Below are 9,901 nucleotides of genomic sequence, written 5' to 3'. Positions count from 1 at the left end.
TACCAATTGGCATGTTTGTTTGGAACCTCAATAATCAACAATTTGTTACTTTGACTCATTGCAAAGACACTCATTATTTGCTTATTATGTTAGTGTAATAAGTGCATCGGCCTACAGTCTTGAGCTTGATACTCCCAGCCCTGCCTGACCCCCCAAATGTTTTTGGGATTTGCCTTATGAGGACATCATTACCTTTTTCAGTGTGAATTGAGGGTAGTTACTTTATCTGCCATTTTATCCAGTTGTTTGGGATAATACAGTCATTTTGTTGGGCAATATGGGCAAACTAAAGTGCTACAGTTTGTTCTCTCCTTTATTTGTGGGTGGGTTTGAAAAAATAACTAGCCTAATCCATACTTAAAAGTGGTTATAAAAAACGATTTACCAATACAGAATGGCCAGGTTACAAACCATGAAAACATATTTCCCCTGAGATCAACTAACTGTGGATGATAACCTTATGAGTCTAGATTAGAGGTAGATTAGACTCTATCAAAACCGAACCTGGCCAGAGTAGACATATTGTAGCTAAGATTGGGAACAGATGGACTGCGTTTTCCCTGTCAAACCCTCACTGACATGAGTTACAGTATTGGGGGGGGGGGGGGGGGGGGGGGGTGTTTACTTCATTGAGCTCAATGAGCTGTGATGATATTGTAAACAGAGTTAGTGATTGCAAATGTGTCTAATAAGTGTCTAATTGCATTCAACCTCCCAACTTATTAATGCATTGCTTTTATTGTCAGAAACCACAGAATTCCATGTCTGCAGCTGCACCCAGACAGCCTATGATGCTCATATAGCATTAACTTTATGCAATGTATTTATGGATAGTATAGCTCAGCATGATGCTCAACTGCTCTGATCATTGAAGCACATGCTCTCTCCTGCAAACCAAATGTAATGAATACACAAAGAAATAACATGACGAGGATGGATCTAATAATCAACAAAAGAAGCCCTGTTTTACTCCTCGACGTTCATAAAACTAATGATTATGACTCTAAATGAAATAGGTTGCATTATATTACAGTTAGTTAGTGGATTGATTAGTCAATAAATTAAGTCTGAGCTGTAGACGTGTGTGATCTATAACTCAGTCACAGACAAATATTTACACTGCTTCTGTGTGTGAGTGCACAGGGAGTCTGACAGGATGTGCAAGGACTTCAGTGAAGTACAGTAACAGCAGTGATGTGTGGCCACATGCATGATCTGTTATTCCCATCATGCCATGGGAAGTAGCCATCTACATTGGCCTTGGTGGGGTGTTGTGTGTGTGAGTCACTCTCTTGATTTGTTTTTTAAATGTATTTAACCTTTATTTAGCTAGGCAAGTCAGTTAAGAACAAATTCTTATTTACAATGGCGGCCTACACCAGCCAAACCTGGACAATGCTGGGCCAATTGTGCACCACCCTATGGGACTCCCAATCATGGCCGGTTGTGATACAACCTGTAATTGAACCAGGGTGTCTGTAGTGACACCTCAAGCACTGAGATGCAGTGCCTTAGACCGCTGCACCACTCAGGAGCCCTTGTATGATGGATGATATCCGTAGAAATTACCACACCCATTGAAATGTCACCTTCAAATCTTCAAGCTACAGTAGTTATACGGTATGACCCCTTCACTTCCTCTAATAGTACTTCAAGTTGATCAAAAAATATATTAAATTCCAGTCTTAGAAGAATGACAGATACTCGAATGACTGCTAGAAAATAAATATTGTTGTTTGGGGTGAAGAGTGTGTGAGGAAGTTCCTTTTCCCACTTCAAGTGCTGTAGGCCTATTCTGTGAGGTAGCATTGAATGGCTGTAAGTGTAAAAAGTGTTGTGCAACGATATTGACCAGGGGTTTATGATTCACCACTCCTGCTGAGGTGGGAATAGGTTTGTTTTGGGAAGAGTCTATGAGGAGAAAGGTTATGTCCCAAATGGCACCCTAATCCCTATGTAGTGCACTACTTTTGACTATAGCTCATGCCCTGGTCAAAAGTAGTGTACTTTATAGGGAACAGGGTAACATTTGGGACACCCTGATGCCTGAAGTGGTGTGAATGAACCTTACAAAACCCTGTGAACAAAACCAGCCAGTGTGACCTGAGTACTTACTTCTGTGTCTTATAACTGGTTTAGGCCCAGAATGCTAAACCAGCTTTCTATGACAAAATTAAGCCATATAAAATATTCTGCACACAATACAGTAAAAACTCAAGGGATTCTACTCAGGGTTCTTTCACTGACATAAATACACACAAGAGGTAGATTCTTATGATTGCCGAAGCAGAGCCAGTAGCAGAGCCTGTGATGTCATGAATCTTAAACTCGTCTTTTTAGTGGATTTTGTGACCATGAAAGACGACAGTTGTTCTTTCATTACAGTTCGGTCTTGCGTGAGAACTGAGAAGGGAGATGTATTGATAGACCAAAATAGGTTATGTTTCTACTAAATCTACATGAGGCCTATAAGACAAAGTTCCCCCAACCACCCTCTCTTGTACACATTTTTCTCTGACACCATCGGAAGATGAGACATTGAAGACAAACCTGATCACTCAACAGAAAATATTAGTTTTTCTTTCCTGTTTCCGTTTTATTGGATTTCTCCACAGTTCGATTGATTCCTTCCAACCCCTAAAGACAAAGACAGATTGCTTCTTTATTGCTGACTAACCCATGTGCTGGTGGTTGATGACTGACAAAGGCAAGAGCGAGGCCAGGGTCCGTATCCATAAAGCGTCTCAGAATAGGAGTGCTGATCTAGGATCAGTTTGGCCTTTCAGATCATAATTGATAAGATTATCTGGACAGGTGGGTCCTGATCCTTGATCAGCTCTCCTACTCTGAGATGCTTTGTGGATACAGGCCCAGATCCAACTCTGGTGCTTCATCCCAGATGACTCATAGATGTAGTATGATAATATATGTCATATTTTTATGGACTGCCATAATGACTGATTCGCTGAGGTTTATTAGTAGCAGTGGGACACTAGGCTATTTCACAGACTAAAAGGACAAAAACGGAGAACAATACTTTTTTGAATGAATCTGGAGATTGCAAAGGTGATTGCAAATGTGTCTAATAAAAACATTGCATTCAACCTCCCAACTTATTAATGCATTACTTTTATTGTCAGAAACCACAGAATGCCATGTCTGCAGCTGCACCCAGACAGCCTATGATGCTCATATAACATTAACTTTATGCAATGTATTTATGGATAGTATAGCTCAGCATGATGCTCAACTGCTCTGATCATTGAAGCACATGCTCTCTCCTGCAAACCAAATGTAATGAATACACAAAGAAATAACATGACGAGGATGGATCTAATAATCAACAAAAGAAGCCCTGTTTTACTCCTCGACGTTCATAAAACTAATGAATATGACTCTAAATAAGGTAGGTTGCATTTACGTTACAGTAGATTAGTGTATAGATTACGTCTGAGCTGTAGACGTGTGTGATCTGTTACTCAGTCACAGGCAAATATTTACACTGCTTCTGTGTTTAAAGCACATGGAGTCTGACAGGATGTGCCAGGACTTCAGTGAAGTACGGAAAGAAAGCCTCAGTAACAGCAGTGATGTGTGGCCACATGCAGGATCTGTTGTTCCCATCATGCCATGGGAAGTAGGCGTCTACGTTGGCCTTGGCGGGGTGTTGTTTGTGTGAGTCACTCTCCCGTTGAGTCAAGCTTATAGTCCAGAGATGGATGATATCCGTAGAAATGACCACACCCATTGAAATGTCACCTTCAAATCTTCAAGCTACAGTAGTTATACTGTATGACCCCTTCACTTCCTCTAATAGTACTTCAAGTAAATAAAAAAATACATTAAATTCCAGTCTTAGAAGAATGACAGATACTCGAATGACTGCTAGAAAATAAATATTGTTGTTTGGGGTGAAGAGTGTGTGAGGAAGTTCCTTATCCCACTTCAAGTGATGTAGGCCTATTCTGTGAGGTAGCATTGAATGGCTATAAGTGTAAAAAGTGTTGTGCAAAGATATTGACCAGGGGTTTATGATTCACCACTCATGCTGAGGTAGGAATAGGTTTTCTTGGGAAGAGCCTATGAGGAGAGAAAGGATATGTCCCAAATGGCACTCTATTCCCTATGTAGTGCACTACTTTTGACTATGGCTCATGCCCTGGTCAAAAGTAGTGCACTTCATAGGGAACATGGTGCCATATCGGACACCCTGATGCCTGAAGTGGTGTGAATGAACCTTACAAAACCCTGTGAACAAAACCAGCCAGTGTGACCTGAGTACTTACTTCTGTGTCTTATAACTGGTTTAGGCCCAGAATGCTAAACCAGCTTCCTATGACAAAATTAAGCCAAATAAAATATTCTGCACACAATACAGTAAAAACTCAAGGGATTCTACTCAGGGTTCTTTCACTGACATAAATACACACAAGAGGTAGATTCTTATGATTGCCGAAGCAGAGCCTTTAGCAGAGCCTGTGATGTCATGAATCTTAATCTCATCTTTTTAGTGGATTTTGTGACCATGAAAGACGACAGTTGTTCTTTTATTACAATACTGTCTTGTGTGAGGACTGAGGAGGGAGCTGGGCTGATAGATCAAAAGAGGTCCTGTGTTTACTAAATGTGCATGAGGCCTATATAGCAGCCAGACAACGAAGCATAAAGTAATGGTGGCTTCAGTGATTAGTTGGGCCAACTCACTAAAACACACCATGTACTGGCAAAGTGGCAATTCTTTATTTACTTATTGTTCGCTGATTTTTCAGTCGATGGTTGAGAACAGGAGCACAACTTTCACTGGGGACAGGGGGGACATGCCCCCCCCCCCCCCCCCACAGACACACATTCTGAAATTGCATTTACAAAATTAGGCAACGGTGTTCTTTAGGACCATACGGACGCCTCACGAGTGGTCGGGTAGGCTGTTTAGAGTGCTTATCCGACTGGATAGAAAAAATGATATATAATAATAATAATTCTGTCCTCCCCACTTTTAAAACCAAAGTTGCACACATGGTTGAGAAAATCAGTAAAACACAATATCCTTGAGGAGAATGACAAGATTCAAGTCAGTGAAAGGGGAAGTACTACAGTTAAAAAGCAAGAGAAATTCTATCCCTATAAGTTTTTGCTGTCAATTCTATCAAACCTCAATCGTATCAAATATTTTAAGAAGACTTAGGCTCAAGAAATCCATAAACGAAACATTGGACTATGCCTTGAAGCTTGTGACAAACATATCAACACAAAAAAAGAGAGCATTAGAGATGAGAATCGCATCTGTCAAGTACCAAGATCATGTTTATGTAAAGAAACGTTTTAAAAGAGAAAGTTCCTCCAACCACCCTCTCTTGTACACATCCCTTGTACACATTTTTCTCTGACTCCATCGGAAGATGAGACTGAAGACAAACTTGATCATTTAACAGAAAATATGAGTTTTTCTTTCCTGTTTCCTTTTTATTGGATTTCTCCACAGTTCGATTGATTCCTTCCAACCCCTAAAGACAAAGACAGATTGCTTCTTTAATGCTGACTAACCCATGTGCTGGTGGTTGATGACTGACAAAGGCAAGAGCGAGGCCAGGGTCCGTATCCATAAAGCGTCTCAGAATAGGAGTGCTGATCTAGGATCAGTTTGGCCTTTCAGATCATAATTGATAAGATTATCTGGACAGGTGGGGTCCTGATCGTAGATCAGCTCTCCTACACTGAGATGCTTTGTGGATACAGGCCCAGATCCAACTCTGGTGCTTTATCTCAGATGACTCATAGACATAGTATGAGAATATATGTTATATTTTTATGGACTGCCATAATGACTGACTGGCTGAGGTTTATGAGCAGCAGTTGGACACTAGGCTATTTCACAGACGAAAAGGAAGAAAACGGAGAACAACATTTTTTGGGAGTGAATCTGAAAGGAAGATTTTTCAATGCAAGTGTGTGTGTGCATGTCCTACATTAAATGTATGGCTTTTAAAGATTATCAACTGCCTCTTTAACTTTTTATGGCTGCAGGGGCAGTATTGAGTAGCTTGGATGAAAGGTGCCCATTTCAAACGGCCTGCTCCTCAGTTATAGTTCCTAATATTTGCATATTATTATTAGTATTGGATAGAAAACACTCCAAAGTTTCTAAAACTGTTTGAATTATGTCTGTGAGATTAACAGAACTCATATTGGCAGGCAAAATCCTGAGTTGAAATCAAAACAGGAAGTCAGAAATCTGAGCTTGTCTGTATTCACCAGAGTCCTTTAAGAAATCCAATTGAGTTATGACTGATGTTGCACTGCCTAGGGGTTCCACTAGATGTCAGCAATCAATAGAAATTCCAATGAGACTTCTATGATGTTGTGGGAGAGAATTAGAGCAGAATCAGTCAGGTGTCCATCAAGCAGCCATGAGCTGATCATGCCTTTTCCTCATGCAAGGCACTGAAGTTCCATTGCTCACGCAGACAAGAAGGAATACTCCGGTTGGAACTTTATTGAAGCTATATGTTAAAAACATCCTAATGATTGATTCAGTACTTAGTTTGAAATGTTTCTTCGACCGGTAATATCACATTTTGAAGTTTTTGTTCGATATAACGCTGACCAGAATTAGCGTTTGGATATGTAAACCAGACGCGCTAACAAAATAAGGTATTTGGACATAAATAACAGATTTTTTCGAACAAAACAAACATTTATTGTGGACCTGGGATTCCTGGTGTGCTTTCTGATCCTAATCAACAAAGGTAATGGAATATTTATCATGTATTTTATTGTTTATAGTGACGCTATCTTTGCAGCTGTGGTATGCTACTTTGAGGGCCGTCTCAGATTATAGCGTGCAATTATTTTTCCTTAAAGTTTTTTTGAAATCTGACAGCGGTTGCATTAAGGAGAGGTATATCTATAATTCAATGTGTATAACTTGTATTATCATCTATATTTATGATGAGTATTCATGTTGAAACGATGGGCTATGCAAAGTCACTTGATGTTTTTGCATTTAGTGAATCTTGTAGCCTCAATGTAAACTCAGATTTTTTTATATAAATATGAATTTAATCAAACAAAACATGCATGTATTGTGTAACATGAAGTCCTATGAGTGTCATCTGATGAAAATAATCGAAGGTTAGTGATTCATTTTATCTCTATTCTGTTTTTTGTGAAGCTGTATTTAGCTGGGAAAAATGGCTGTGATTATTTTTGGTTTTGTGGTGACCTAACATAATCGTTTGTAGGCTTTTCAGCGAAAGCACTATTTGAAATCGGACACTTAACAACAAGATTACCTTTAAAATGATATAAGACACATGTATGTTTGAGGAATTTTAATTATGAGATTTCTGGTTATTGAATTTGGCGCCCTGCACTTGGACTGGCTGTTGTCATATTGGTCCCGATATCGGGACTGCAGCCATAAGAGGTTTTAAAGGCACTTTAAAATCTGACTAGATGTGGTTGCCTAGTGAGTGAGGATAACTATTAGAAATAGAGACACAGTACATTGAGTTGTTGCTACATACATTATGTTGCCATTCATATTTACTTTATTTTGATGTAAATGTGCAAAATACTGTTACACAAGATACACTGTAAAACATATGGTCTATGGTAGCCTCGGACACAGTGTTTCTCCAATATTAATTTAGCAGTGGCGTACAGCCGCTAAAACATTTGAACTCAGTTTTTCACAATTCCTGACATTTAATCAGAGTAAAAATTCCCTGTCTTAGGTCAGTTAGGATCACCACTTTATTTTAAGAATGTGAAATGTCAGAACAATAGTAGAGAGAATGATTTATTTCAGCTTTATTTCTTTCATCACATTCCCAGTGGGTCAGAAGTTTACATACACTCAATTAGTATTTGGTAGCATTGCCTTTAAATTGTTTAACTTGGGTCAAACATTTCGGGTAGCCTTCCACAAGCTTCCCACAATAAGTTGGGTGAATTTTGGCCCATTCCTCCTGACAGAGCTGGTGTAACTGAGTCAGGTTTGAAGGTCTCCTTGCTCACACACGCTTTTTCAGTTCTGCCCACAAATTCTCTATAGGGTCAGGGCTTTGTGATGGCCACTCCAATACCTTAACTTTCTTGTCCTTCAGCCATTTTGCCACAACTTTGGAAGTATGCTTGGGGTCATTGTCCATTTGGAAGACCCATTTGCGACCAAGCTTTAACTTCCTGACTGATGTCATGAGATGTTGCTTCAATATATCCACATAATTTTCCTACCTCATGATGCCATCTATTTTGTGAAGTGCACCAGTCCTTCCTGCAGCAAAGCACCCCCACAACATGATGCGGCCACCCCCGTGCTTCACGGTTGGGATGGTGTTCTTTGGTATGCAAGCTTCCCCTTTTTCCTCCAAACATAACAATGGTCCTTATGGCCAAACATTTCTATTTTTGTTTCATCAGACCAGAGGACATTTCTCTCCAAATTATGATCTTTGTCCCCATGTGCAGTTGCAAACTGTAGTCTGGCATTTATATGGTGGTTTTGGAGCAGTGGCTTCTTCCTTGCTGAGGGGCCTTCCCGGTTATTTCGATATAGGATTCGTTTTACTGTGGATATCGATACTTTTGTACCTGTTTCCTCCAGCATCTTCACAACGTCCTTTGCTGTTGTTCTGGGATTGATTTGCACTTTTCGCACCAAAGTACATTCATCTCTAGGAGACAGAACGCATCTCCTCCCTGAGCGGTATAACGGCTGTGTGGTCCCATGGTGTTTATACTTGCGTACTATTGTTTGTACAGATGAATGTGGTACCTTCATGCGTTTGGAAATTGCTCCCAAGGATGAACGAGACTTGTGGAGGTCTATAATTTTCTTTCTGAGGTCTTGGCTGATTTCTTTTGATTTCAAGTAAAGAGGCACTGAGTTTTAAGCATACTTCCACAGGTACACTTCCACAGGTACACCTCCAATTGACTCAAATGATGTCAATTAGCCTATCAGAAGCTTCTAAAGCCATGACATAATTTTCTGGAATTTTCCAAGCTGTTTAAAGGCACTGTCAACTTAGTGTATGTAAACTTCTGACCCACTGATACAGTGAATTATAAGTGAAATAATCTGTCTGTAAACAATTGTTGGAAAAATTACTTGTGTCATGCACAAAGTAGATGTTCTAACCGACTTGTCAAAACTATAGTTTTATAACATGACATTTGTGGAATGGTTGAAAAACGAGTTTTAATGACTCCAAACTAAGTGTATGTAAACTTCCGACTTCAACTGTATATATATATATATATATATATATATATATATATATATATATAATATATATTTTTTAAATGTCTGCCGAGATGCACTTTTAAGATCAAAGGGACAAGTTACAACAAGTTACATATCTTCCTCAAATTCTCATCAGATCATCCGAGGAACCTTCAAGGAAACTTGATAGATGTATGTTATCATTGCTATCTAAAATACAGTAACGTTACGCTAGCTATATTATTATTATACAGAAATGGCTGGTGTTGTCACTGAGATCAAGAGATAAAATTAAACTGCCCTCAATCTTCAGATGAGTTTCAAAGAACCACCCCAGCTACCCTCAGTGTATATTAGCTGTTCATCATGGCCGGTCTCCTACACTACTGTACTACTTGGTGAGAAATCCATCATGTATCGGACATGAGGTAATAGCTTTGAATTTAACATGGTTCACAGTCTTGTCACAGTAAGCTATATTAACTGTTATCTCAAAGCAGTCATACAGTGCATACTGTATGTGTACAGTACTTGGTTGCTTTTTAACACTCTACTTTAAGACATAAAAACTAGCCCCCATCTTGCATATCATGACAACAAAGAGGCAACTGTCCCTGGTTTTTCTCAGAGCGTGAGAAGAAGATTAGGAAACGATGATCCAATCACACGCAA

The sequence above is a fragment of the Salvelinus alpinus genome, chromosome 23 (assembly GCF_045679555.1).
Source record: "Salvelinus alpinus chromosome 23, SLU_Salpinus.1, whole genome shotgun sequence".
In the NCBI taxonomy this organism is placed as follows: domain Eukaryota; kingdom Metazoa; phylum Chordata; class Actinopteri; order Salmoniformes; family Salmonidae; genus Salvelinus; species Salvelinus alpinus.
Note: the sequence above shows the minus strand (reverse complement) of the source record.